This window comes from Candoia aspera, chromosome 5 (genome assembly GCF_035149785.1).
Source record: "Candoia aspera isolate rCanAsp1 chromosome 5, rCanAsp1.hap2, whole genome shotgun sequence".
NCBI lineage: Eukaryota > Metazoa > Chordata > Lepidosauria > Squamata > Boidae > Candoia > Candoia aspera.
The window spans coordinates 105,140,079-105,164,964 of record NC_086157.1 but is presented as its reverse complement, the minus strand read 5'-3'; the positions used below and the strand labels follow the sequence as shown (position 1 = coordinate 105,164,964).

The window sequence follows — 24,886 nt, the reverse complement described above, 5'->3', positions numbered from 1 at the left end:
AGGAAATACGGAATGAGTCACTTGAATCCTCCCTTTCTACTCATGTCTCTGGTTTATGCTACCTGCCTCCCAATTAATTAGTGGTCTTTTCTTCCTGGGTACAGTTTGCTTCAATAGTTAACAATATTGCCAATTCACTTAATTAAAGTTGGGATTAATGGCTTTTGATTGGACGAAGTGCAACCGAGAAATGATTTAAGCAAGGTTTTACAGGAAAAATAGCACATAGAAAGCTCGTAATGTACACATGAAGAATGTAGACATGAAGAATTCATGCTAACTTTTTCTAATACAGGGACTTCCAGCTGTGTTGGAATACAGTTTCCAAAATGGCCAGTTTAAGGAAGCTGACACTGTAAGTTGGGGATTGTCATGAGCACCGTTGAGCTGAATGCATCAGCACAACGGCACTCATAACAATACCACGGAAACAAGAGCAAGGGATTAAAAGATAAGCAAAGCGACGCACAACAACAGACACAGACCCCGAGGAGAAGGGAACGACCCCGGCCGGAAAATCCAGTCAAGAGAACACAAAGGGGGAAGAAAGAGCGACAAAGACAGGGCGGATCACGAGGCACGCCTGAAGCTGTCAGCAGGAACGCAAAGGATATCGCCCAGCTGAAAGTAATCACCGGCCAGAGGAAGAAGACGATTACGAGAGAAGCCCGGGGCACCAGCAGGGGCCCCGCGACCCCTTACCTACCGGCAACGAAGCATACAGGACTTGGGGGGATGACACAACCCAAGGTGGGGGGGCGCTGACCGGTGCGGGCTATTTAAACCCCGTACCGGTGCGCTCCCTTCACTCTCAGCTTTTTCTAGCTATGCACTATGCTGAAATAAACCAGAACCTGATCTTCCCTGAATTAGTGTCTGTGTTTTACTCAGTAGTAGGCAGCGCATGACAGGGATGCCCAAGCTATGGGCTGCTTTTCCTGGAAAAGTAATTATGTTCTTTAGACAATTGTTGTACTTTGGCCTTGGATCCTTTAGACCTCACGTGGGTAGTATCAGCTTGTTAGATTTTTTCACACTTCCCCTCACCAAAGAAATCGATGCATTGCACTAAAAAGAAATCATGGTGTACCATTCAAACTTTCATTGAACTATACAGTAGGAGGGGATGAATAATTAATCCATCCCTTCCTGGATACAGTTCTGTTGAGAACGGATGCTGGTTGTGGCACATGTTTTAAAATAAAAGTTTGATACCAAGTTTTGCTGACTGAGAAGTGAAGTGTCAAGTGTCACACTTGAGATTTTCTTCCAAAATGCAGTTGATTAGGATGAATTGCCCTGCTTCCAATAGGAGAAAATTAAAGCAAAGCACAAGAGGGGTTTTTTTGGTCAGCGATTCTTTATTTCTACTGGAAAAGTTCAGATGAAGTGTAAGATTTATATGTCCTTTTGAACAAGGATAATAACCAGTTCCATGAGAACAAATGGCAGCAAATTTAGTTCCTGTTTGCCACAATGAATGCCTGAAGAATGTAGAGACTTTAACTTATGACAAATAGATTTGTGGGGAATACAGAAAACTTTTTCCCAACATCTAGTGGCTGTCCATAGTTTTGCAACTCAATTTGAGAGTCCTTCTACCTTAAGGTGTTGCAAGATGAATGCTATGCTTCCAGCCCTAAATGCCCCAAAACACTTTTGTGGGATCAAATCTGAAGCACTGTGCAACTTTACTAGCTAATAACTTGGAGATAAAATTTAAAGCAATATTGATAGACTAGAGAAATGGGCTGAAAGTAACAGAATGAAAGTGAACAGAGATGAGTATCAAGTTTTTCATTTAGGAAGCAAAAATAAAACGTACTGGTGTAGATGCCAGGATGTGTCTGTACCTACAAAGTTCAATGTAATAAGCAGTGGAAGCAAAATTGGCCTTTGAATAAGCAGGATAGGCAGATTTTGAACTTTGGTGTTGGAGAAGACTCCTGAGAATACTGTGGACAGCCAAGAAAACAAACAAATGGATCATCGAACAAATCAACCCAGAGTTCTCACTTCAGGCAGAAATGACCAGCCTCAAATTATCGTACTTTGGACACGATGTGAAGACTCATCTCACTGGGAAAGGCTCTGATGCTGAGAAAGGTGGAAGGAAAGAAAAGAAGAAGACAACCAGCAGCAAGGTGGATGGACTCAGTTTTACAGAGGTGATGAGTGTACCTTTGGAAGACCAGAAGGACCAAGTGAGGGACAGATCATCAGGGAGAAAATCTGTGTGGTCACTAGGAGTCCACAATGACTTGATGACACATGATCAATCAATCAATCAATCAGTAAGGATGGGGCAGTACTTGATTTGGCACTAGTACTTGTGAAAAAGATCTTGGAAGAGTGGTTGATGGCAAATTAAATATGAGCAGCAGTGGAATTTACCTGCAAAAAAAAGGCAAATGTAATTTTAGACTGCATAAGTAAAAGTATAATTTCGAAATCATGGGAAGTAATTCTTCTACTTTATTCTGCATTGATCAGATCCCAGCTTGAGTATATTGTCCAGTTCTGAGCACCTTTAAGAAAAATTAAAAGGAATTGGAACAGGTTTAAAGAAGAGTGACAAGGATGATCAGGGTACTAGAAAGTAAGTGCTATAAAATGCTGCATATGGTTAGTGCAGAGGAAAAATTTGTGAAGAGGGATAGGCTTAATTATTGATTATGTGCCATGAAATCAGTGTCAACTTTTAGCGACCACATACTGTAGATACACCTTCAAAGTGAAGTGATCTGATAGCACTCTTTAAATATCTGAAAGAATGTCTCACCTAGGAAGATCAAGACCTGGTCTCTGTTGTTTCAGAGTAGAAGACATGGATTAATAGGTTGAAGTTACAGGAAGACACATTTGAATGAATGTTAGGAGGACCCTCCTAAATGTAGCAGCAGTTCAACAGTGGAACCTATTAACCTGCCCCTTCCTAGAGAGGTGGTGGATTTTCCTTCACTGGAGTGTATTGTTGTTGTTGTTGTTGTTGTTACTATTAAATTAAATAACATCCAACTCCCAGCTAGACAGCCATCTGTTAGAGATACTGCAATCTGGATTCCTATGCTGAGCAACACCTTGGACTTGATGGCCTCAGAATTTGGCCCCAACATTGAGATTCTGCGATTCTAAGTTCTTTGTACTTTTATTTTTTCAACAAATCTCTAATTATTTCCAAAATAGTTCAAATGCATCAACAAGATTTCATCATTCTCTAACCTAGTAGAGTAAGCACTGAGTTTCAGTCAAACATCTGGAGACAGTAAAAATATAGAGCTGTTTCAAATGTTCCTCTGCATCTTCTCCCCCTTTTGTCTTTAACTTGGATAAGAAAGAAACACTTTTCAATTTTAAAATGTCGAATGTTAATTTTAAAATGTGAAAGATAAAGAAAACTGAGGTGAAATTTTCTGGAGTAGGATGTGAGATACCCTGACAACAAAGGTCCGCATAGTCAAAGCAATGGTATTCCCAGTAGTAACATATGGCTGCGAGAGCTGGACCATGAGTGAAGGAAGATAGATGCTTTAGAACTGTGGTGTTGGAGGAAAGTTCTGAGAGTGCCTTGGACTGCAAGAAGATCAAACCAGTCCATACTCCAAGAAATAAAGCCAGACTGCTCACTTAAGCCTAGCGGTTTGAATCCACGTGACGGGGTGAGCTCCCATTGCTAGTCCCAGCTCCTGCCAATCTAGCAGTTCAAAAACATGCCAATGTGAGTAGATTAACAGGTACCGCTTCGGCGGGCAGGTAACGGCGTTCCATTCAGTCATGCCAGCCACATGACCACGGAAGTGTCTATGAACAAACGCCGGCTCTTCGGCTTTGAAACGGAGATGAGCACCGCCCCCTAGAGTCGGACATGACTGGACTTAATGTCAAGGGAAACCTTTACCTTTACCTAGATATGCATAGATAGGAAAACTTGGAGAAATCATTGGCATCAGCAATCAATATAAGGAGGCAGTGTTTTTGCCTATAATCTTACCTATTTTGACTTTAGAAACTGAACAAAAATCATATTTAGGAAATGTATATATCTTTGTTTTTCTGGGCCATGTGTCATGAGGCAAGCTTAATATTTAGTACTTTAACAAATTGGACTCCATGGTGTTCTCTCTATAGATTTCAAAGTGTCATTGGAAAGGTCAGCAGTAAAATATTTCTGTCATTATTAGAGGTGAAAGACCATTAAATTGTGAGGGTTGAAGTAATAGCCACTTTTGAAAAGCTTCGTCAATAACTGAAGGACTTATGGAATATATGACTTTATTACATTGGAGTGAAAAGCAATATTTTGCCTACATTTCAAGAAAAAGCTCTTCCATCTTCTGCAAAAGATTTTCTTGGACAAAAATCCTCCCTCCTTCCCTCTCTGTCTCTCATAACATTATATGTCCAAACAGATCATATTAGAGCTTACCAAAGGCATCTGGTACAAGCTATATGATGTTATATGCAAATGACATAAATTATATAAGATACATAATTTGTTTGATGATGTCATGACACATGTGACATTATTTGTTCCCCTGTAAACACCCATGGGACTTAATGTGATGGCCTGGTTTATATTACTACATCTACATCATCATCATCTTATTATTCCACCTTTTTTATATATGCTAAAACAATGGTTAGATCTCACAGGGCTTTGAAGCACAGATGATTAAATTTGTTGTAGCCAAATCTCACTGAGTTTGCATACATGAAGTAAAAAATTGAGGGTTCTGTTATGTATTTGTTACCCAATTCTTCTGAACTTATTCTTTCTAGAAAAATTTTTTTTTTTTTTACTTTTATGTTTGGAATCATTGTATTTCTGTTTGAAATAATAGTAAGGTTCCTTTTATTATGTTGCTCTTTACTAATCTTGAAAAGGTAATAGTAATTACAGGAACAATATCACACTATTATATACAATGGAACTGATCTGTATATGATGGAGTGTTGCCACAAAATGAAGCAATACTCAACTTCTATTTGAATCTGATTGCTCATTTACCAGCATGATGATTGATATCTCTAGATACAGCTGAAATTTCATGCTTTGTAGTGCAAAAATTAAAACTAAGTTGGAAGTGTTGGTTGATGCAACTGCATCCAACGTCTGCTCTATTCAGGAATCCGGTTTCTGCTTGAACACATCTAAAGAAAGGGACCCAACTTCTCTGGGTCACTGGTTCTACTGCTGAACTTCTCTTAATTTTAGAAAGTATGTGTGAGGGGGTAACATTAACATGGAATCTGACTTCTCCTAACTTAAATCCATTATTCTATGTCACTTTTGAACAATGGACTACAAATCTTGATCATCTTCTGTGTGCCATCAACATTAAAATTAAGATTTGCAGAAAGTATGGTTGATTATTGAGTTGACTACCATAAATCTTCATTTTGGGTTGGAAGTCTCTTTTCCTTGCTGACCAGCAATGGTTTGGCAAGATGTCTTTAGTCTGTCAATCTCAGAAAAGGACAACGATTGCTTTTTGTGATGTCTCTGAATTGACAAACCATGGCATGCAATTGTGGAGGTGGAAACTACACTTTGTACGGTTGTATGAGATACCTGTATTAATCAATTGAAGTGCTTCTTGTACTCCCCAAAAGTGCTGCAACTTGAAGGTGAATGTTGAGAGGATGGGAAGCAAATAGAGCCCCCCAACTCTAAGTCATAGCTTCACATTTGGGATTTCAAGATATGGTTTTGGATATAAACTATTAACAGTCTTTCTGCCTCATATGCTATTTTATTCTATTTCAGTGGCAGGAGGGTAATAGATGCATTTCTAAAAACTGTTCTAATTATGGATTTTAGGAAATTGCTGTAAAGGGGTACTATTACAGTGAAAGAAAATGGAAAGCCACAGCTGGTTCTTCATCATCCCAGAGTACCCAACACTGAATAATGTATTTCATTTATTGGAAGGTAGATTTGGGGTCCTGATTTACTATTCAAACATACTCCCAAATAGTAAGAAGAGTTTGACAGTGAAATTTAAAGAGAGGTTGAACAACTCTTTGCTGTGTATATTTGGAAATAGGCAGTGCAGACAGCTGTTGGGAATATTTTAGTTTGGATTCTTCCTGCATCAAACTGAGGGCTGGATGTAATGGCTTCAGTGGGTCATACATCTGTGTCACTGACTTTCCCTGTGGTATGTCAGGGTTTTACTGATTGTAGCCATGCTACATCTTCTCTGTCTGGGGAAAGAGAGTCCAGAATGGTATAATCACATCTTAAAAGCTCATAGCATGGACATCTCATTAACTAACCATGTGAGATTTGGTCTGCAACAACAACCTTCTGATTTTAAGAGTCTTTTTTTAAAATTAAAGCATTCTGATAAACAGGCCACAGAAATAGGAGCTTATGCTACTCGACTCCACTCTAAGATAATTAGTGCTTTCAAACTAGTCTTTCATTTGATCAGGTGCCATAATTAGTTTTAGCATGCACGTAAGAAATGCATCTGCCTTGTACATCCCAATAGCAATAGTTAGGGCCACATAAATCTTTGTTCCAAGTAGGGTTAAAGGTAAGATGGGAGCAAAGAAAAATACTAATGTTAGCCCATTTTTCAGCTGTGTTCTAGAAGTAAGAGGTAAAAGAATTATGTCATCATTAGAACTGAGTGTGGGTTTATATTTTCCACTCCTTGAAAATAAAGCTACCCCTCATTTTTCCTTAACTTTTTTTTAAAAGCAGGGGTGAGCAACTGTTTGAAGTTCAAGGGCTGAATTTACCATTATTTATTTTGTGTGTAATATTACATGATACTGATGTAGTGGAGAGTGAAGTGGATTGGAGTTATGCTGACCTATTCTTCAACAGAAGAACTCGGTTACATTGGCAGTATGAGGCCAGTTTCATTCTTACTGGGACTCATCAGGCATACATAACCAAAACTTTTTTCTATGGGGTTCAAACCCTCTCCTGGGAATTGAACTCATGGAAATTGCACTTTAGATGACTATATACTGTGCATTAGGTTTAGGAGATATTCAGGTTGTGTTCCTCAACAGCATTGTAGGAGTGGATATATAGAATGGTATATATGGGCTACCTTCCTTTAAGCTCTCAGGCTAGATATTTATTATCCATCCATCCATCCATCCATCCATCATATTTATATAGCCACCCATCTCACAGAAAATTGACTTGAGGCAGCGCACAATAAAGAACAATCATAAAATCAAAATGTTAAAACATGTACAATTAAAAACATCAACAATATTATCAATAGCATGACAGTAGAGAAGATTGATGTTAAAAGCAATGCAGCCATCTAATTAGATCATCATTTCTGTGAACTGCTGAAACAGCCATGTTTTGAGGGCCTTCCAGAAGGATATCAAGGATGGGGCCAATCTTACCTCGGGGGGGGGAATGAAGTTCCACAGGGTGGGTCCCTGGCAGAAAAGGCCCATCTCCTGTGTTGTACCAGATGAAACTATGAACAGATATTGGTGTTACATTATACCAGATCCTTGGTGTAGGAGTTTTTGCATGACTTCCACCCCCCAGTAGAATTCAGTTCCCAGTAGAGGATTTGAACCCCATAAAAATAGTTCTGGATAAATACATCTGGTGAGTCCCAATAAGAATGAAACTGGTCATGTACTGCCTTCTGGTGAGCAATGTCACTGAAAACACCACAAAGGATGTGCACTGTGTAAAAATAGAGAAATTTCCCCTCCCTCCAGAGGATGGTGGTGGAGACCACATGAAACCTCATCCATGAGATGTGATCCATATCTTTCTACTCCAAGAGCTGAAGGGAATGTAGACTGCATGTACGATTCTTATAGGAAAGCTCCTGACTGATAGGAGGCAAATAATCTAATAATGTGTGAGGTAGACTGCCTCAGGGCATTGGTGCTTCAAACTTTTGCCATTCCCAGGAACTAGAAAGGAGAGGTATGAATTACGAAATGTCCCTGCTCTGCTTTTGTCTGGGGAGCTGAATTTAAAATGGAGAAGCGGGAAATCTTCATGTATTTGGTGGAGCTGGCCAGTAGTTTAAGACATATTTCATTCCTTTTCAATAATAACAGATCTATGACAAACTTCCTGTACACCTTCTCTCTTGGGCTTCCAGTTTGTTCTGTTTGGGATGGATGGTTCATTCTTTTTGCCTCTTATTCACAAACCAGGTTTTTCTCTCTCTACTTTTTTTGTTATTTTGAATTATGAACTATTATATAAAGGTTGAACTAATCATGTGTGTTGGCAGCTTGATGGATTAGCCTGAACTGTTATCATCTGTGTGTCTGTGCAGATAAAGTTAAATTCCATATTGAAGGATGTTTTGGAGTGATTGAACACGAAGGAATATAAGGATACAGTTTGCTCTCTCCTCATTATTTACTTGTAATTCTCAAAGCGTGGAACAGAAAGGGGTGCGATCATTTTATATGTTGTGCAGCTGTGAGCACCCTGTGCTTTAGAAGGTAAGCTTGTCCTCATGTTCAGTCCAAAACCGTTGCTAATCTAATCTTTCTGTAAAACTCCTTGAAAATCTGGCAGCCCTTGGGAGGCATCAGGGACAGCAATATTTAAGTAAGCAATTGAGGAATTCAGACTGGCTCTTTAAAGAAGCTGAACTATTACATCCCTTCCTTGTCTTGCCAAAAAATAAAGAAAAGAGGCTCTAACTCTAACTAAAACTTGGCTTATTTTCTGACCTAACTTGACATTAGCAAACTGAGAACTAGTTCTTGGAAGGAATATGCTTACGTGTTTTGATAAAATATTTCAAAGAACTTGACAAATATATGTGTGTGAGACCTTTTTAAAAGTAGTTTGTGGAAGCATCTCCCTCCCTCCCTTCTTCAGATCCCAACCCCCCCAATACAAGAATGGGTTTACTTCCCTTTGAGTAATCCAGACTCTCTTTAATTTATTTATGACTATTATCTAGCAGTTCTGTCTGCTGACTCCTGACTCTTAAAACAGTCCTGCCTATTTCCCTCGGCCCAAAGCTGTAGACTGAGAAAATCTTGCATAGGACTTAAATCCACCCATGTGATGAAATGGACATAAGCCATGAAAATGTATGCAAAAATAAATATGGTAGTCTCTGTGATTCAGAATAATAATAAACATTTAGCCCGTAATAAGGCAGACATGAGTGTAGTTGAAACAAGTATGGGTAACTGAGATTGTGGTGGCTGGAGATAGAAAGGTGAATAAGAAAGAAGTAGGAAAAAAACAAGGAAATATAAAGACCTTCAAATAGAGATCAAGCAAATATGGAAAAATAAAGTAGCAGTTGGTGCTAATAGTGGTTGGTACCATTCCAAATGACCTGGAGAAACACACGAGCACCTTCAGAATGGACAGAATCTCAACAGTTACAAAAAGTTGCATTACTTGGAACAGCACATACACAGTACATTACAATGATATCTTTAACTCTCCTAGATCTTTGGGAAGGGTCTGATAGTCAAAAGTACCAAATCCAGTTAGATTTAGTAGGCGGTGCGTAAATAACAACATGCTTCTCTAGCCTATATCCAACTGCCTCCTTTGAAATAGCCAATATAATTACTTTCAGATTTATATTTCAAAATGAAGCACTTTGTAATAATAGTTTTAATACGTGTGTGTGTTTTAATAATCTCCTGACCAAGTTTGAACAGGTTCGTAGCGGGAACTGCTTGGCAGCGAGGATCCTTTGCTTTGCTTCTCCTCATATTTTGAACTGTGTTCAAAGATCCCCTTGTATGTAGGTGGAATTGTGAATCAGATCTCTGCATGAAGTTGCCCTTTACAGGACTCAATAACAGGAGAAAATCCTTTTGATCCCTCACATTGTGTGAACAAGACATCCCCCGTTGTCATTAGTGGTGCAGTGTTACTGCTTGTGGATTTTTCATCTATTACCCTGTGCCTTCAATAGATAAAGCTAACCTGGTTATTGCCATGAAATTGTTCACTTTCAGTAGAACAAAGTGAGGAATGAATGTATCTAAGCCATGCTGGAGAAAGAGCACAATGAATTGCACTTGCTGTACCACTAAACAGCATCCTAATCTGATATTACAGGAATCTTTAATTAGGATGATAATGCAAATCCAAATTTATGCTGAGGCTAGGAGGACTTGCTCTACCTGGACTGTGATTCTTGCATCCCAGTGATATCATTTATTTTATTTATTTTGATTTTTTTTAAGGTGCCAACTCTCCATGCAGCACCCCAGTCTTGGACTAAACTGTTCTATTGTTGTGTGTTTAAACTTTCTTTAAACTTTCTTTCTTTCACCAACCTCACTTCTTGGGTTTAAAAATGAAAGTGAGTCTTCTTCCAGCAGTGAAAGTGGAGGGCTTGCCTATATGGGATTTTGCTTTCCTACCATTGCATATATAAAAGGTTTTTTATTTAGGATCAGGCCCCTGCAAGTAACTGTAAAACTCATCAGAAGCTTCTGATAAATTGGTACAATCCCTTTCAATTAGCTTATTAACTCTGACCAAGCAGTCTTAAATTTATTTAAGTTATTGCTTAATTTATATCCTGCCTACCCTGTGAGTTAGCTTTGGCTAAAGAGAGAAAGTGACTAGTCTGTAGTCACCCAGTGAGTTTCCAAGGCTGAGGGTGGATGTGAACCTGGTTCCAACACTTTCACCACTATTTAACACATCTTATAATCTACTCCTTCTTTTACTAGTTGATAGTTGTACAGTACTTCCGTTCTGGGAAGAAAGGAGCCTGAATGTGTGAGGGTGAGGGAAAATGGATATAGAATGGAATTGCACATGCCCATCCATTTAGTCAACTCCAAAGAGAAGACATATTTGCTTGAATGCAAATACAGCTATCTGCATGGTTTGGTACCCTTCTATAGGCATGGAAGTCAGAGACCAACATGCATACTTGTCCTTACTCAGTTTGTTCACATGGCCTTCTGAAATAAATAAATGTGTGTGTGTGTGTGTGTGTGAATCTGAGGTTTGACGCATTAGCCAAAGAGAGAGATATTCACTTCTAGATGATTCCTAAAAGCTAGTTTGGTCTAGTGGTTAAGGTGCTGGGCTAGAAACCAGGAGACTGTGAGTTCTAGTGCTGACTTAGGCATGAAAGCTGGCTGGGTGACTTTGGGCCAGACACTTTCTCTCAGCCCAACTCACCTCACAGGCTTGTTGTTGTGGGGAAAATAGGAGGAGGAAGGAATATTAGGTATGTTTGCTGCCTTGAGTTATTTATAAAGGCGTGATAGAAAAAAAATAAATAAGTCTGGTTAGCTGCTTTCAGAAACAGAATGGGGGATTCAGTAGTCATTTCACTGGAGCTATCAGAAAATTTATCAGGTAGTTAGGGGTGTGCATGAAATGTCCATTTGAAGGCCATTTGAAACTTCTTTGTTTCAAACCCAAATTAAACCTTTGAGTTTTGGAAGTTCTGCTAACCAATTGGGTCAGCTGTAATTTGGCAGAAGCAAATCCCAGAATGTTTGGGTGTTCCACATTTTGGCTGCAACAAAATCTGAACACAGTGAGTAGGAGAAGGCTAATGACTTCTCCTCTTGACTTTTGTACACTTATTTTTAGTCTGGAGCAGATGAAGTAAGCAATCTAGAGCTGTCAGGGAAGCATATCCCAGAGGCCCTCATACCCTTCAAACTTTAGAGCCCCTTCTCTTCCTCCTTCTCCTCAGCTACCACTGATATACCAGTGCAACATATTTCAGTCTCCTTCTCCTTTATTTCAAGCTCCTTCTCCTCTTTATTTCAAGCTCCTTCTCCTTAGTTCCTTCATATTTCAAGCTCCTTCAAGCTCCTTCTCCTTTATTTCAAGCTCCTTCTCCTTAGCCAGCACTGATATACCAGTGCAACATATTCCAAGCTCACCTTTCCTTGATTTTCCCTCCCTCCTCTCTGCCACCAAATTGATGTCCCAGTGCAGTGTATCCTATTGGCCCTCCTGCTCCCAATTTTTCTAGCCCCTTCATTCCTCCCTCCCCTCAGCTGCCACCAATGGCCTAGAAAAGCATATCTCGCCCATCCACCTGCCCCCAATCTTCTCAGCATTTTCTCTTCCCTCCTTCCTGCATCGGTGCAGAAGATGGTTGGCCTTATTTCAGGCAAGAAGAAGACTCAACAGCTCCATCACCTCCCCCCATAAACTAAAAGCACATTCTAGAAGTAATGGGCTACAGATACTGTAATCTGCAGCCCATCACAACTATACTGTGGGATTTTAGCTTTTTCAAAGCAAGAGATCTTCAGGTTAGGGAATGGGGTGGTAGAAGAGCTCCCTGGAATGTTCTGCAATACACAGGGCTTTCTGGACCAGCAAGGCATTAAGCTCCTAAATGAATCCATAAAACTTTTCTGACGTCATCTGGAAAAAAGAATAAGAAATAAGAAAGTATCCACAGTTTGTGACTGTGTACGTTAAACTCCACATGGGAAGAAAAGATCTTCCCGGACCTCTCATTTTCTGCATGTGAATGTTCCCAAAATCTAATGATGACATATAGAATGCATTCAACCAGGAAAGAGAGGGAACTCAGAAGATTAGGGGGTAGACAGGTGGGATATATTGGAGCTGCTGAAAAAAGGGGACACTGTGCTTCTCTCCTTCTTCTTCCCCTCCCCTAGCTGCTAACACCAATGTCCTTGGCTTTTCCCCCTGCCCTACCTCCTGCCCCACCTTCTTCTGGAGTAATTTTTGCCCAGAGTAGTCCTGTTCTTTACTCATGCAGCTCCACTCTTTTCTATGTATGGCCCAAAACATCTGAAACATTCTCTACCTGTTTCATTTCAGGCACGGACCACCAGAAAACAGCTATTCTGTGCACATAATTGTCCATGAATAGAATGTTTTGAACATTTTTGCAGACAGTTGTTCTGTTTTGTTTTAGAATTAGCTTACTGCATAGCATTGCAGTATAAAAACCCACCTCCATTGAGATAAAATAGACATTCCAAGATCAGCATCTCTTCTGAACTATCTCAGTGCAATTCTTTCAAAAGCTCTGGGAGGAATAAGTCTCTTTTCCGGATTTTCTTGGATGAAGGACCTCACACAAAATGCAGTAAAAGTACTTCTGCATCCTGCTTTCATATCAGTAAAATGGGAACGATTTCCCAAACCTGTGAAGAAAGCAAAGAGCAGAGCGTAATGGTCTGTAAGAATGTCCTTGAGAGACAGGAAGAGGAGAAAGAGGAGCAGCAGACTAGAAAATGGCCAGAGAAGAGGCAGCTTAGCCCACAGAAGCAATGGGAACATGGCAGAAGGGACCCTCCCTCGTTTCTTGGACTGTAAAGGCAAGTGAGGGAGAGATGTCCTTTCAGACTTGCAAGATTCAGTTACTGTAACCTTACAATAAAGGTCATGTTGGAGCTCCTTAGCTGGACTACCCCTAAGGGCTGACACAGAGATTGTGGAACACTTTGGGATTTTCATATTCCACACCACTCTATATTAACAACCAATTGTCATGCTTTTTATACTACTGCCATTGTGAGCAGTTAAGCCAAACTGACACAATACTTTCCTTGCAAAGAATTCATAATTACTGTTGTCAATAGCATGAAAGAATTAATAGAAGGTGACATTCAGTGAAGTCTTGAGCCAAAAATCTATTCAGTTAAGTTGATGTACTATAATTCCCAATGGAGCTAAGACGAAGATTCCTGTCATAGTGCTGAGTTTGTTATTCTACTGTGTGGTAATAATATTTAATAATACTGGTTTCTCATATAAACTCCAATATGCCATCAGTAGATGGTTTATTAATGAGGGAGGCTTTGCTGAATAGTTAATAGAGATATGATACTCCCAAGATAGTTTTTTAAAAAGGCTGTTGTTTGTTGAAGCTCATTTTCCTCTTCTTTATGATTCTTCGAGAATATTTTCTGTGTCCTATTCTAGAGGATTTCTATACTGCCTAATTGGACTAAATCTTAGAGATTATCTAGTTGAATCCCTTGTTTAGGGTAGTACTAATAGGTAGCCAAAGCAAGTGCACCAACTCCCAAGAAATTCTTTTCTCACTGCTGAAGGGTTACCACTGGAAAATGTTGATGACATCTGCCTGCAATGTCCATCAGACCCTTTATTTTATGTCTGGAGCCACACAGAAAAAGCCTTTTTCATCTTCAGATGTTTGTCTCTGCTCTGGATTATGATCCATGAAATCTTACACAATAATAGTCATTCTGCAGTGTTAGTTTTTAAAATGCCACAAGACTCTTTGTTTCAAAAGACTTGGTTTCCAGATCCTTCAGCATCCTGGCACCTCAACTGCACATTCTGCTCTTGGTTTATTGAACAACTTTGGCTACAAATTAAATTCTTTGCCCATTTTAATACAATCTTTTTAGTAAAAACGATATTTCCTAATCATCTTTCAAGAGAAAGCGTGTTGTGTGGTTGATTTTTTTTAAAATATTGATGGTTTTGTAGTCTTTCAGGATGAAAGTGTGTGATAGAAATCAGTCACTGAATGTTAATGTCACCTACCTGCAGTGTGAACTAATAAAGCAAAGGAACAGTTTGGGCAGTTGAGGAACAGCACAGCCTCGAAAACAGGCTTATGTTGAGAAATGTGTGATGGAGTCATAGACTGAGCAGAACTTGTTTCTGTAGGCAGGAACTATTCCCTACCTGGGCTCCAGTTACCAGAGACTCACTCTCAGATGACTGTTTTACATGTAAATTTTTAATGTAGCTTTCTTCAGCCTGGCGCTCTCCAAATGTGTTAGGATTTCACCTCTCATCAGAAATGTTGGGACATCAACAATCCAGAACATCTGGACCCTAAATTGGAGAAGCCTTGTATAACATACCAATAAAAAGAGTTCCTCTGCTTTTGAGATGTTGGAGTTAGGTAGATTAAGTCCAGTATTACTGACCAGAAGGTATATCTCCAGGCTTGAACATATCTACCTTTTCTGTTAATAAAAGGACTGAGCTGAAACTGGACATAACTTCAGTTGTATTTAGAGATATTTGCTAAGTTGTGTCCCAGTTTTGAAGGGGGAGAATTTTCCTGTCCTCCCATTTCTGCTGGTAATGGATCTTACTTCCAGTGATTACTCCCATGATAGTCATCTCTTGACTGTGTTACAACAGTCACCTGAGAAACTGGAGTGTCACCCTGTGTCCTTGGCAATATAGGGATGCTTGGCTGTCTTCCCATGCACTACAGAACATAATACTTGAGGAAAGCAGAGTGACCCTATGTTGCCTAGGCAACAGGATGATTTCTTCCATCTTTCAAAAACCAAAAAAAAAAAAAAAAGACAGTAGTATGCCAACATGATATATTCGGATTCAAGAAACAGATTAAAGACACAACAAGAATTGCTCCATGAAAGAAGGAATATACCATGGTTAATAAAAAGTATTAAAAAGTATAGCATGGAAATATAAAAAGTGATCTTAAAAAAGAAGGAAGAACCTTGACAAAGATGTGACAGAATTTGAAACACTTGTACAAAATCAAGATCACTTATTAGGTTGTATTTATAAATACTGAAATACGAGACAGAACAAATTAAAAATTGCTTGATAAAATGGATGCAAAATTTCAAAGTCATCACAGTGGATCAATGGAAGAGTTATGGGGGAAAAAAATCAATAATATATACTCCGAGCTATAATTTAAGGGAAAATCGGTATAAAACATTTTATAGATGGTACGTTAGTCAAAAAGACCAATCGCTTGAAAAGGGTATTATGTTTGGTAAAGTTGAGGGCCAGCAGAAAAGAGGAAGACCTTCAATGCGATGGATTGATACAATCACCGCAACAATGGATGCAGTCATTGGAACAGCCAGGCACATGGCGCAAGACCGAACAGCATTTCGTTCTGTTATACATAGGGTCGCCATGAGTCATAAACGACTCGACGGCAACTAACAACAACAACAACGTTAGTCGATGATTGCCAAGATGGATAAATCATATTACAGTAAATGCCGGAAACCCCATAAGAAAGAAGGAACATTATGGTGGTTATGCAAAATAATGATAATGATAATAATACATCAAAAACAATGGCAAAAATACATCAAACTATTCAGGGAATTCCAAAAATAAAATTTGAATTGAAACCACAAATATTTTATTAGAAATGATTCCAAAGAGTATAAATGAAAAGTATCACAATTTATTGAGAATATATGTCGGTGGTGGCAGGAATCAATCTGGCACAATGTTGGAAAAGAAAAATCTTGCTAATGACACAAGATTGGGGAACCAAAATGCAAGAATATGTGGCATTGGAGAAATTGATTGTATACATTCACAATGGAATATATTCTCCAATGCCACATAAAATTGATTGTATATATTCATAATAGAAGCCTAACCAAATTCAAGCAGGAATGGCTCGCTTGTACACAATATATACACAGCAAGGCAAGCTAAGACATTTAGAATATAGCTTCTGAAGAAACGAGAGGAACTCATTTTTAAAAAACCAAAAAAATGACTGAAATAGATGGAAGCAACAACTGTTAAAGTTTAAAGCAAAATATAAATATCTAAGTAGTAGTCAGTAGATGGGGAAAAATGAAAGGAAGGGGAGAATGTGGTAGTGAACACTGCTTTTATGATGTATTTTTAATTACACTGTATTATAACTTCTTGCATCTCTATTTTTGATTTACTTTTGCATAATGCTTATGCTATAATAAAACTAATCAAACCATAACCCACCCACCCCCTTTGCAGTGGTGTAATATCTGTAAACAGCAACAGAAGAAATAGAATTAGAGATAATTGGTGGGGGGGGGGGAACTGAGGTTGCAGCCTGAGAGATACTTCTGAATCTCTTCCCCCACCCTTTTCTGTTGGCCAACACAATAGCTAATCCTTAATTACATGTCCTAATTTTCCCCTTTTCTTCTACTAAATTGCTGGCATTTCCAGAGGCACATATCTAAGCAACCTGTATTCTAATAACGGTGCACGTGAAGAAAACGCATCTGAAACTATTTTAAATGAACCCTTGAGAGCCAGTTTGGTGCAGTGGTTAGGGCAGGCTAACCTAGGGCAGGCTAGAAACCAAGAGACTGAGAGTTCTAGTCCTGCCTGAGGCACGAAGCCAGCTGGGTGACCTTGGGCCAGTCCCTCTCTCCCAGACCTAGGAAGGAGGCAATGGCAAACCACTTCTGAAAACCCTTGCCAAGAAAACTGCAGAGACTTGTCCAGGCAGTCTCTGAGAATCAGACACAATTGAATGGATTAAAAAAACAACAACGAACCCTTGGGATGTAGATTGGATTTCTGTCCCACAGACTTTTGCCCTTCAATATGGACCTTCCTGCTACTCCCACCTACTTCAGAAAGCCAGATAGAAAGATCTTGTTTTTGCCACCATCCTGGAGTCTGCTTCTGTGCCCCTTTTCTTTGGCTTTCTGCTGTTAGCTCCCTGGTCCTATTTATTAATTTGCTTTGCTGCTCCTTCCAACCTTAGTATGTCCCGTTTCTGTGCTGAGCACACAGGAGATTCACCTCATACCCAGCCAGAGACACAAAGGAAGATAGAAGAGATATGGATCATTTTGCCCCTTTTCTGGCAGCTCGGCTGGTCTCTGGAGAGAAGCGCTGTTCTTTCTCAGTGGCCACCACAGAAGCTAAGAAGCTGTTATGGGAAGAAGAAGAACCTGTGTTTATCAGAAGAAGCTGGTGACAACAGGTGCACAAGAAGTTGTCCTTAGAGTTGAAAAGAATTTTAACCATTGGATACCTTCTGGGAGGCATGAGTTGGGACTGATGCTTTGTATATGAGCTTGGCATGCCCACTGGCCTTCTAACTTAATTAAAACCCTGAATCTCCTTTGCATCCTGAACTGATATTTTATTGGCTGCTAGGATGAGTCCCTTAAGGGAGAAAGTAGCTGAAGAATGTCCTTTATGGGAGCATCCATTCACTGCAGCACAGGGCTTCATGCTGTGGGTCAACAATTTCTTCAGGCAGAGAGACAAGGCCATGTTCAACGAGGAAGAGCTCTGCCCATGTTGTAGCCTCAATGAGAAGCTGGAAGAAACTTCTTCACATGCACCAACCATGCACAGAAGCTTGTTCTGGCTGTTGGTTCTGCTGGGGAAAGTCTCAGAAGAACGGTGAGGTTAGGCAATGGGGCTATTGAAGCAACGGAGCTGGGCTGCTTCACAAAGCAGTGTCAAGCGGGTGCTTCAGCTAGAAGTCTTTGCTAAAGCCACAGCCCCTCTCAAAGATTTGCCCAGCAGGAAGTGTGGCAGCAGGGAGGATGCTTTCACTGTGAGATGAGCCAGGGTACCCTTAGCTTGCTAGTGTGAGTGTTCTTGATACCATCAGAATAAAAGAGAGAAAAAAGGTTGATTCCAAAGACCGAGCAAAAGAGAAAGATGGTGAGTCAGTTGGCCCTGACTTGACTTTTCCTATGTGTCAACAGCTGTTTGTAAGGGGGGGGAAAAATTCCTTTCCTGCCTGTTAGGTGTGCTTTTAAATTTAGAAATTACAATTAATCTCTTTTGCTATCCCTACATGTTTTATGCATTAGTTGTATGTATAAGTAGCTGTAAAGAGAAAAACAAATCCAGAGTGAAAGAGAACAGTTGCATTTTATATCATTTTTGGTATCTGGTCAGCTTAGTCTCTCTCTCTCTCTCTTATTTCCCTCCCTCCCCACCTCAATTTTATAGCCCTTACCACACAAAAATGCTTAAGTGACAGATAAGCAAAGGAACAGTCAGCAAAATGGGTCAAAACAGGCCAGTGGGACATTCTACTCTATGTTCCTTTCCTGCAGTGTAGCAGCCATCTGATGCAATCCTGTGGAGTGGTGGTGGTGGTGGTAAATCAGCCATTCCTATCTTGGCCACCTCAGATGAGTTGGGACTGGTATCTCCAAAGTTTCTAGAGGGAGTGAGAGAAGCTGGCTAGGAATTCTGGGAATTGCTGTCCCAATCTCTCGTGATGATTCACTCTAGAATTGTAAGAAATTAAAATGGCAGCCTTGAGATGCGTGGAGGTGGTGCTGCTTCCTTCCAGCAGTGGGAGGAAAATCTGCAAGGTCCACTTACCGGAAGGGACCCAACAAATGTCTCTTCAAGCTGGAGCGGGCCTTAGCTGTTGGAATGGTTATATTAGGCTGTTAACTTGCTGAACTGATGGATAGCAGTCACAGAGAAAGTTAACATTCAAAGTTTAGCCTCTAGAAGGTCAAAGGAGACTAAAGATCTTCCTTTGCTTATTGTTGGCAGGGTCATGCCTGGAAAAAACTCTATCCTATCTTTCTGCTTTTGTGGGAACTAATGCAGTGTTGAAGATGTAAGTGCCTAACTGCTATATTTATAAGCAAATACCACAAGCATTTATTATTAAGGCTCCCCTTGACAGAACTGACATTGCAAAAAAGCTCAGATAACCTTCAGCTCTTGGAAATGATGAAATGAAGAATATATACAGTATATTCTCCAGGTTCCCTTGTCTTATAAAGCTGAGGTGGCTGACATTGGGAAATCCTATGGGAAAGGGCTGGACTAAAAGACAGCACTGAGGCACTGATCATACCAGCACAAGAACAGGCACTAAGCACCAGATCCATAGAAGCAGAGGTCTGCCACACTAGATGGGACCTGAGGTGCAGACTGTGCAGAGAGGCCTCAGAAACAGTCCAACACATAGTGGCAGGGTGTAAGATGCAGGCAGGAACAGCATACACTGAATGACACGACCAAGTAGCTGGTATTGTGTACAGGAACATCTGCACAGCATATGGGCTAGACCCTCCCAAGTCCAGATGGGGGATTCCATGGAAGGTTGTGGAGAATGACAGGGCTAAGATCCTGTGGGACTTCCAGATCCAGACAGACAGACAGGTACTGGCCAATCAACCAGACATCATGCTAGTAGACAAGGACCAGAAGACAGCGGTGGTGATAGATGTAGCAGTGCCAAGTGACAGCAACATCAGGAAGAAGGAGTATGAGAAACTGGAGAAGTACCAGGGCCTGAAGGAGGAACTAGAAAGGATGTGGAAAGTGAAGGCCAAAGTGGTCCCAGTGGTGGTAGGGGCACTTGGGACTGTGACTCCCAAGCTGGGAGAGTGGATCCAACAGATCCCAGGAGCAACATCAGAGCTTTCTGTCTAGAAGAGTGCAGTGCCAGGAACAGCCAAGGTACTGTGCAGAACCCTCAAACTCCCAGGCCTCTGGTAGAGGACCGAGGTTGAGGAAGCCACACACAACCCATAGGGGTGGGAAGGGAATTTATATATATCCAAGTTGACGAAGTCTGAACTAAGGGCAAGTGCACACAACCTGGGATATCAGGGCCCCATATAGCCCCTAAAAGTCTGGCATTCAATCTCCAGAGTGTCTTTTCAAGACACCAGTGAGCTATAATTTATGATGCATCCAGAGTAAAAAATTACTAAATTGGTGGAGAGCACTCATACTTACTATAAGTAATTAATTCAAATGCATTTTAATTCAGTTGTAATATCTGCCCATTTTGGGGAGAGAGTCTCCCAAAAGCTGCTTCTAAGATAGGTTTGTCCCTTCGTCTAAAAAAGATTTTGCATTTCTGCATTAGATAAAAATATAGGCCCCTCTGGCCATCATCCTGTCTCACTTGGCCTTGTGTCTCTCCTTTCATGTGGTTTTCAACATCTTTTGCAACTGAATGAACACATGCTTAACTCTCCTTGCAGGAACGAGAAATAGCAGAGCATCACCGCATAGCTTCTAAAGAAACCTTAATTAGGTCACCCAAGAGAAAGTAGAACACTGTTCCCTGTTGTCACTTCTTTTTTCATCAGGCTTCTTAATTTTAGACCAAATAATCTTCTTGTAATCTTGGTGCCTCTGGAATTTCATGACTGAGTGCACCAGTGGAAGAGGCGTGGGAGGGTAATGGCTTATCCTACCCAAGCACAAGGTTTTTATAAATTGTACCTGATGCACAAGGTCACCGCCATGTTTCATAGAAAGGTAATTTAGTTGTCTGGTCCTACCACGAGGAAGAAATGATGTATTTGCTTGCCCTAATTGTCCTCCATGGTTTTGGGGCATCTTTAAATCATGGGGGGGAAAATTGCAAAAGGCTATTAAAGCAGTGATAGGAACTTCTATCTGCCTGCTTGCCAGTTAATTGGAACCTTTGCAAGCCTAAGACAGATTACAATGAAGCTGCCATTTCTATCGACCAGCGTATAAAAACTCAGGAGCTCTTCACATTCGTACTAAGATGGAATGAGCTAGCAGCTTCTAATTTGTTATCCCACTTCCATGTTTCAGCCCCATATCAATCATTAGTATTCTACCCTTTAAACTATTTTGGTTGGTTATGTTTTCAGTGTTTTTTAAAACTTTCTTTTTCTTTCTGCTCCCCAGCATTAAACTTTTTTTTTTTAAAGTACAGGTAGTCCTCAACTTACGACCATTCATCTAGCGACCATTTGAAGTTATGATGGCGCTGAAAAAAGTGACTTATGTCCAGTCTTCACACTTACGACCATTGCAGTGTCCCTGTGGTCACATGATCAAAATTCAGGCACTTGGTGACTGGCTCACACTTATGATGGTTGCAGCATTCCAGGGTCACATGATCACCATTTGCAACCTTCCCAGCCAGCTTCCAACAAGCAAAGTCAATGGAGGAAGCTGGATTCACTTAACGACCACAGCAAAAAACGTTGTAAAATCGGGCATGACTGACTTGACAACTGCCTCACTTAGCAATGGAAGTTCCAGTCTGAACTGTGATCGTAAGTCGAGGATTACCTGAGTTGATTACAAACTGAGTATAAATCATCCCTGTGATACAGATGCAAAAAAAAAGGATATATGTTATTTTAGGCTACATCAAACAGATTTCCAACTCTGCAGACTGGCCAGTACTATGGCCAGTTCAGGGTCCACACTTTAAAAGACAAATTCAGAAGGGTACACAGAAAGGCAACAAAGATGATCAGAGACTGAAAACTAAGCCCTGTGAAGCAATTTTGAAGAAGCTGGGAATATTTAGCCCTGAGAAAAGAAGACTGAGTGGGGATATGATAACACTGTTCAAATATCTCAGTATATGTCACATAGAAGCACCTCTGAACCTGCTCGCCTTCATTCCAGAATGTAGGACGTACATCGAATAATGAATTTAAATTACAGGAAGGCAGATTCTGATTGAATATTCAGGGGGAAAAAAATCCAACCTAAGAACATGAGTATTTTTGCAGTGGAACCAGTGACCCTGAGAGATGGTGGACTTTCTTTCACTGGATGTATTCAAGTGGAGGTGAGAAAGCCATCTGTCTGGGAAGTTTTAATTTGGATTCCTACACAGAGCAGAGGGTTGAACTCAATGGCCCCTTCCAATTTTATGTTTCTGTAATTACTAGAATTATAGAATTACTTCCCAGTGGCATTCTGAGAAGAAAGGAGAGTCTTGGCCCTCAGGTGGAAGAGAGACCAGATCTCCCAAATTGAAAGAAAACAGATACATCCTTTTTTTAAAAAAATCCCTTCAATCATGTCCAATTCTTGGAGACTGCCTGGACAAGTCCCTGCAGTTTTCTTGGCAAGATTTCAGAAGTGGTTTGCCATTGCCTCCTTCCAAGGGCTGAGAGAGAGTGACTGGCCCAAGGTCACCCAGCTGGCTTTGTGCCTAAGGCGGGACTAGAACTCACTGTCTCCTGGTTTCTAGCCCAGCACCTTAACCACTACACCAAACTGTCTCTCAGATACATCCTACTGCTCTTCTAATGATGAAAGAGCAACTCAGAGAAGTCATTATATATTAGTGATGTTGATAAAGCTTGCAAATAGTACTTGTATTTAAATGTTTGTTGCTCATAGTAATTCTGTATTAAATTGGCCCCTTTTCTATCAGGCTTATAGCTTAAAGCCCAAACCTTTTTTTTTTTTTGTCCACTAAAAACAGACTTTCACAAAATGGTTGTCATGGGGACATTTGTCTGTTCACAGGACAATGGCCATAGTAGATAAAGCCAGTCAGAAAATACTCTTTTAGGAGAAGGGTTCCTAGGGAGATTTATCTAGAATGCCACCTATCTTCAGCTTACCATTGCCATTGTCTTGGCTAGATTGCCACTTTTTCAAAAAAGCACTGGCAATTAATCATCCATCATTTTTATTTTCTAAGAATGCTTCAATGAGACCTAAATGTATTTTTAAAAATAAAGGTTGCAAGAGGTGGGCATTTTACTTAATAGCATGCCAGCTTCCTGTTTAATTTTTTAAAAAATACAGTAACTGAAGAAAAGTAAACCCAGGTGGAGCTGGGAGCTTGGAGGGGAGTGACTATGACATATTGGGGCCCACCAGAAGCAGCTTGCCAGTTCTTGATGAGAGGTCATATCCTGTGTTTGCAATGAGCACGTGGACCTTACAATTTTCTACTAAAAAAAAAGAATAGTCAAGACTTCTATGAATCAAGCGCAATTCTGGTGACTACATGGATATGACCTCATATAGACATACTGAAATGATTTGCCATTTTTTACCCTAGGATTTGCTGGTAGCTTGCCATCTAAATATTAGGTCTGAGTTGCGTGGCATTCTTTGAGAATGTCCAAGGTTGGTTAGATACTGCAATGTAGTGTGAGTTGAAGGTGCACGCATACTGCCTTATATATGTATCCCATTGGCTGGTGTGAGCATCTGAAAGTCTTCTGTGGGCCTGTGTGTATTTTTTTCTTTGTTGTTCTGTTGTGAGGGCAAATCTCATAATTGAAATTCACATTAAGACACTTAATTCACATTAAGACATGTAAGGTACACTCTTTAGGGTATTCTCCTAGGGCTACCAGATCTAGGTTGCAAAAATTCAGATGAATGCTAGATGGCAGTAAAGAGTTACAAAAGACTCTTATGGACATTAATTATGTCTTTTGGTCAACTGGACATTTCATACCCAGAGGTAACCCTAACCGTAACCCTAATTTCTTGGGAGAACTGGAATAATAATTTTTATTCAGTATACTTTCTAAACTTCAGCAAAGGATCGTTACCTTGTCGTGGTGCTGGAGTTTGAGCACCTCAATGATGCCATGAGCTAAACCGTGAAGGGCCACCCAAGATGGGAAGGTCATGACAGAGAGGTCAGACTAAATGCGATCCCTGGGGAAGGTAATGGCAACCCACCCCAGTATTCTTGCCGTGAAAACTAAATGGATCAGTACAACCAGAGATATGTCGGTATACCATCGGAAGATGAGACCCCCAGGTCGGAAGATGGTCAAAATGCTACTGGGGAGGAACAGAGGATGAGTTCAACTAGCCCCAGACATGATGACGCAGCTAGCTCAAAGCCGAAAGGACGGCTAGCGGCCGACGGTGCTGGTGGTGAACGGCGAATCCGATGTTCTAAGGATCAACACACCATTGGAACCTGGAATATAAGATCTATGAGCCAGGGCAAATTGGATGTGGTTATTGGTGAGATGTCAAGATTAAAGATAGACATTTTGGGCATCAGTGAACTGAAATGGACTGGAATGGGCCACTTCACATCAAATGACCACCAGATCTACTACTGTGGACAAGAGGACCACAGAAGAAATGGAGTAGCCTTCATAATTAATAGTCAAGTGGCTAAGCAGTGCTTGGATACAATCCAAAAAACGGCAGAATGATCTCAATTTGAATTCAGGGCAAGCCATCTAACATCACAGTGATCCAAATATACGTCCCAACCACAAATGCTGAAGAAGCTGAAGTAGAGCAGTTCTATGAGGATCTGCAGCACCTACTGGACAACACGCCTAAAAGAGATGTTATTTTCATCACAGAAGACTGGAATGCTAAGGTGGGCAGTCAAATGACACCTGGAATTACAGGTAAGTATGGCCTGGGAGAACAAAACGAAGCAGGACATAGGCTGATAGAATTTTGCCAAGACAATTCACTCTGCATAAC

General features: G+C 40.4%; 1 protein-coding gene across 1 annotated transcript in view; it reads left to right on the top strand.

Moving 5' to 3' along the window:
• DLG2 (discs large MAGUK scaffold protein 2) overlaps nucleotides 1-24,886 on the top strand; it is an 803,998-nt gene that overhangs the window by 301,600 nt on the left and 477,512 nt on the right. The window lies entirely within an intron of this gene.